This window comes from Cottoperca gobio, chromosome 3 (genome assembly GCF_900634415.1).
Source record: "Cottoperca gobio chromosome 3, fCotGob3.1, whole genome shotgun sequence".
Taxonomy (NCBI): domain Eukaryota; kingdom Metazoa; phylum Chordata; class Actinopteri; order Perciformes; family Bovichtidae; genus Cottoperca; species Cottoperca gobio.
The window spans coordinates 10,833,895-10,841,026 of NC_041357.1; positions in this window are offsets into that span (position 1 = coordinate 10,833,895).

Consider the following 7,132-nt stretch of genomic DNA (forward strand, 5'->3'; position numbering starts at 1 on the left):
ACGGCACCAGTTTCAGTCTGTCCAATCTGGCTCTTCCCAACAAGGCAGCGAGGGAGAAAACACCTTTCCCCAGTTTGAAAGGTAGGACAACACGGCTAACCGTACCACATCTGTTCAAGCTCCCCATGAAATTGCTATTTCTGTCATTTTTGTGTCTGTCTCAGTAGTTCAGTGGGGTTTTGAGGATAATTAGAAACATTATTATAAAGTGTTTTGTTTAGGACATACAGGTGCAGAAGGGAGAGTCCACAAAGTTAAAGGATAAGATTTAGAATCATTATCACCAACACATTCAATATCTTTTAACCTCTTGTTTGCGGTCATTTCCCTGTTTATTTACACATTGTCTTTATGCTATTTTATCACACTTATTTAGATTACACTCAAATACTATCATTTGAAATCCTCTTATGTAATGCACTTCTATACTTTTTAAAAATATTGGATAATCCTAACTGGTCACTAATTAATGTATGGTTATGTCCCTCTGCCTTTTTTTATTTTCATTTCATTTCATTTCAAAAAATCTTTTTTGGGTAAAAGAAATATTTCAATTTTGATATTGAGAGAGGAAATGGAGCAAGCAGGTTTGTCCAACTGTTTTTATAATCTAACCTTCTTCCCACTGGATTGCCAAACGGATATGGCACTATTTGATAGGAGAATATTGAGGGTCAAACTGTTTACTCTCTTAACAGGAAAATCCACTCAAAAACAAATTTGTTGTTGCCGTTTGTTCTTCATTTGCAGAGACGAGCAACTCTTTCTTCGTGAGCAGTTTGTCTCATAAATTAGCTTTATAAAAAAAAAAAAATTACAGTTTCCTATTAGACACTACATAAACATTACTGTACTATATAGATATAGAATGTCCGCACAGGTCTAATTGGAAGCAGAGAAAGAGTAAGCAATCCCACTGTAGGACGTGGGGTTTTGATAAGGGATTCAGATGTTATCAGATAAACTGCAGTTATGCGTGAGAATGGAAACCTAAACATAACAAAATCAATCCTATTGCAGTCGCAGCTGATGTTCAAATTCAGCTATTAATTAAAGGGAGAAGGTATAAATATGCAAATCTGTCATGCTTGCTAAAGTTACAATAATAATCGCACTTGGGAATAAAGTATTTAAACTGGGTAAAATTTAATGCTATTTTTCAAGGTGTAAGAGGCTAATATGAATTATGTTTAGGCTGGATTTTCACTTTTAACAGAGAGAAAAAACAAGTGAAGCATGTAATCTAACTCAATAGCTCCACACCATGTGTAATAGCTGCCATAGAAAACGTTCTGTTCCTTTGATTATGATGTTGTGTTTTGTCTTTGTCGTTCAAGATGACCCTGACAGCCGGGTATGTTATGTCTGGTGTGATACTTTGTTTTAGCCTCCTGATCCTTGAAGTGACCTTTACCTATCGTACACCTGTTTGTCAGCATAGGACTAAGATAGAAGATAAACCTTTAATGTCATTCCCCTCTGTTCCTTCCGCTCCGTGTGACTGCTGGGACTCTTTTTGATCTGTGATGCACACATTTGAAATCAAAAGATTTCTGCAAAGTGTTAGTGGTGTGGCATCTGCACATCCTTACTACTACAAGAAAGGATGCTCAGCCCTTTTTTCTACCTGTTTTACATAATTATTGTTTCAACATAGTTACATTTCTGTCTTTGAATGACGTTTACAGACACCCGCCTCCCGACTCATGTGTTTGTCTTACTTGCTTGTGCGGTGGCTCATTGTTGTTTCCTTCCCTTTCTGAGGGCACTCACTATTTGAACAAAAACAGCGATGATACTTTGATGATCTCCGGTTATCAAATGAAGTATTTTACTATTTGCCATGATTATCTGTTCTGTTTTGTCCTCAAAACAAATCCATCCATTGCTCCAGATTTACATTTTCATTGTTGAACTGGACAGCATTATTGCTTCAGCCCATTGAGCTATTTATAGAGCTGTGTATATACAACAAAGTATGAGCTCCACACAGCTCCTACTTGTCCTGTAAATATTGCATGTGTTGGTAAACAACACATGGCATTAGTCATCTTATCGACACTTTCAGGGTTATTACCCATCATCAGTACATATTGTCTTTTCCTTTCTCTGTCTGCCCTTTCTCTTTACCTTTTTATTTTCCTTGTTTTGGGCGCCATGCTGATTGTGCATGTCTGTTGTGTTATGGGTTGATGTTCAGACTGTATGTGTCTGGGCCGGTGTTCCTCCCTCTGTCCACCTTTTCCGCGGCACTAATTCTGGGGTTTTGTGTGCAGTATTTGGGCTAAATTCTCTAATGGAGATAATTACAGAGGGCCGGCCCGGGGAGCGGAGAAGGTGGGTTCTGCCCTTTTTATCGAGTGAGCTGCATGCTTCTCTAAGCCAGTCAACTACATCTCCCAGCACCCCCTCTGTCATTTCAGTCAACTTGTGTGTCATCAAAGGGTCCAGTGGAGTGTGTTGTCTTGCCACACCGCCATTCATAGTGGATGTTCCCCTTAGACTAACTGTTCACTGTTCACTCCACAGTAACTTTATTTATTGTTCGAGCCTCATCAAAACACCACTTTCAAAGTACTTATGAGGGGAAAAAAAATACATAGTTTGAACATCAGTAATCACATGAAAAGTGAAACAACACAGTATGCAACACATAACCACAGGGAAGTGAATAAAGCACAAGATGGAGAACAGGGTGTTGGAGATGCAGAATAAGAATAGAATAAGCTAATCTACCAGCATCCATTGTTTCTCATTGTTTTTCTTGTCCTTTAGGTTCTCACAGAGGCCCAATGGGGTTGGGCCCAATTGTGCTGTAAACAATAGCTGTCTACAGCAATGCTAACAGTCTAAACAATGCTCATTTTTTAACCTGGTGGATACATTTAGATTCTGCAGTGTGCCAACATTACAGTTATTTCGATTACACACTCCAAACTTCAGTAAAGGCACGGTGTTGCAGAATATTTTGTGTGTTTCCAGGAGTTGTCAACTGAGGCTGTCACTAATTGTCAGAGCTATCTTAAGAGGCTTTGGGCAGTTGTTGCTATAATTACAACCATACTGAAGGAAAGGACAGTATATTATTAAAAAATAGATTGAACAGTGTTCTTAATTAAAGTAACTTAAGTATTTTCAACAACAATAGTAGCACCAACACAGTCCTTAGAGCTCAGGAGCCCTTCTAGCCATTTCATTTAAAAACATGATATTATTACTAACTATGAATAAAAAGCGGACCACAAGTGAACACATGACCAGTAATACAGGTAATATATATGAAACTAGAATGGCCCTCAGGAGAGCGCAGACCTCCGCCAAGGCCAACGGTGTATTTACGTGCTCCTCGGATAGTCCCATCTCCCTGAGAACTCATTTTGTCGATTTATTCCGACCCCACGTGAATGCAGCACAAATGTCCTTTCTTGCAATGTTAACAAAAGTGAAATATAATTTGGGTATCCGCCCCATGATTTAAATCCACTCCCAAAATATAATGGGTTCTTCCTTGGCCCACCAAGTTTCATGAAAATCGGGCGAGTAATGTTTCTGTAATCCTGCTAACAAGCAGAATAACATTCAAACATAACCTCTCTGGCCGAGGTAATAAAACCTTTCAAATGTTTCACAGCCGTGAGCTAAATTTGTCCATTGGAGCTTCTTGCCGTCCTAGCTAGTCCCTGTGTAGCGATGCATATCAAAAACCCATCTGCACATGCAGGTTTCCAATTAGGTTTGTGCTTCAGTGTAAATAGTTTTCTATCCATCAAGTTGACCAAACACTATACAGTTGTGTCTGCTCCACAGAATGTGTCCAGAGCTGATCGTACTCTATAAATGTGTCGGTTTTAGTCCCAGTATTTTAGTGTTACAGGCAATACTAGATGAAGGCGAAATTACATAATAATAATAATACATTTTATTTGGAGGCGCCTTTTAAGACACCCAAGGACACCGTACAAAATACAAGAGATAAATAAACAGCAGACATTGGAAGCAGACAAACAAAACCAGAGATAAGATGGAGACACATGAAGAAAGAGAAGAGGGGGGGAGGACATAGGATGATGGAGACTACAGAGAGTAGGCCAACCTTGAATAAGTGTGTTTGAGGTGGGACTTGAATGTAATAGATATACATGCACTTTGATGTATGACTTGTACACAGTAATGCTCAACTCCCGCTTGATAACGGACTTTAGTTAATGTATTTTCTTTATGATTGTGGACTGAGTCAGAAGCTGACCTCTCTGTGCGGTTGCTTTTATGTTGGGATATTATGGGATACAGATGAATAAACCACTGGGCTCTTCTAGCCACAGTTAAAAGCTGCAGGCCGTCTTGCAAAGAATATTGATGCAAACCTTCAGAGACTCCAGTGGAGCTGCTACTGTTTGTTACCCAACAAACTTTTTCTGGCCACATTTGTGTTTGATAAAATCCATAATCCTCTTCCTGCAGTAATTTAGTTTATCGTACTCATAAAGAGCCTTTGGGATTCAAGTGATGCTTCTAATGCAATCACTTTTATGATTTATTCTCAAGCATCTATGCTTTATTGGTTTTTCAAACAAAAAAAAAACGTGCTGAAGAATTTTTGCTTGTGCAAACAAAGTATTGGTATTGGGAATAAAACCTCATTTCTTATCACCATGGCACTCCAGCAACAATAATAAGCAATAGAGCCCCGCTGTCACATAAAACTGACAATAAACCAGCCTGTAATGACAGATGTCAGATCAAACAAGCTTTGTGTCCTCTGCGTGTAGGAGGGGCCTCCTCCCTCATCCTTTCATGTCTTCGAAACACAATCGACAAGTAACCAAAGGGAGAAAATGTGTAGTCTTTGTGGTAGCTCAGGACATACTCAATACATGCTCAGTGTGGGGCGGGAGAGTTGTGGATGACTGTAATTAGATAACCTGGATTTGTTTACTGATAAAATGCAGTACTTTAAGTTATGTCTCGGATGTATTGTTTAGCTGAAGCCTCATGCTCTTAAACTACATTTGCATACGGCCTTTGGTGATGATGGTACATGTCCCTTGTTTATTATTTAACACGTTCCCTTGAACTCCGACTCAACCTAAACCCGATCAGGTCTGACCGTATGAGTTCAGACTCTGGTCAGACTCTTACTTCTCCGTTTGATCAGGTTGGGTTTTATTTGATCAACATTTGAACTAATAGCACTGTGTCAACAAGTGCAAAGGGAATTGGGCAGACACTGTACGGATTTATTTCTGCTAGTTGTTATATATAATAATAATAAAATAGAGACATACATAAGATAAGCAAAATCATAATAGATTGGAAATATAAATAATTATCATGACGATGAGCAATAAAAAGATATATATAATATAGCATACAATAATAATATATATATAGATATATATATATAGATATAATATATATATATATAGATATATATATATATATATATATATAGATAGAGATATATATATATATAGAATATATATATAACATAATATAAATATATATATATATATATATATAGTATATATATAGATATATATATATATACACATATATATATACATCATATATACACATATATATATATATACATATGTCGGATATACTATATTATATATATATATAATATATATTATATATATATAGCTAGTAGTATACACTATATATATATATATATATATATATATATATTGGGAATATATATATATAATATATATTATATGTTATGTATATATATATAATATTATAAGTATATATATATATATTAATTTATATATATATATATATATATATATATATATATTAATGTGATATATATATAATATATATATATATATATATATATGTAATATTATATATTATATAGATATTATATGATATGTTATATATGTAATGATATATATATATATATATAGTATGTATTATGATATATGTATATGAGATGACAGATTATATATTGATATATATAGGGATAGTATAGATATATAATATTATATAGTATATATATATTATAGTAAGTATATGAGAGAATATAATATATAGATGAGATATATATAGTAGATATATAGATATGTAGTAGGTATTAGTGATACTGATATGGATAAATAATATGAGATAATATAGAGATAGAGAGAGTAGATAATATATAGGTGTATAGGATAGATAGATATATATAGTATATATAGAGATAGGAGTATAGATTATATATAGAAAAATTAAGATATATAAATATATATATATATGAATAGTAGAGGTATATATAGAGTAGATATGATATTATGATAAATGATATATATATTTATATAGTATATTATATTATATATATGTGTATATATATATATTTATATATATATGTATATATATATATTATATTTATAATTTTTTATATTATATATATACATATAGTAGATGTATATATTGGTATATGTATTATTATAGTATATATATATATATATATAGTATAGTATAATTAATATAATATATCATATATAGTAGTATTATACTATAGTAGATGTATTGATTATATAATATAATGGTATATATATATATATGTATATATAGTACTATATGTAATATATATAGTGTAATATTATATATATTTGTATATATATATATATAGATATATGAGTTATATGTATATATGTATATATATGTGTATATATATATGTATATATATATAGTATGTATATATATATATATTATATATATTATATGTACATGTATATAGATATATATATGTATATATGTGTATATATATGTATATATATATATATATTATATAGTGTGTATATATATATTAATATATATATAGTATATGTATAGATATATATATATATCTATATATATATATATAGTATATATATATTAGTTAGGTGTATTATGATATATATATGTAGTATATATATATATGTATATATTATAGTGATATGTAATATATATATATATATGTGTATATATTATATATGGTAGTATTATATATATATATGTATATGTATATATATGTGTTATATATATATATGTTTATATATGTGTGTGTTGATATATATAATATACAATATATATGTGTGTATATGTGTGTGTGTGTATATTATATATATATATACACATATATATAGTGTATATATATGGTGTA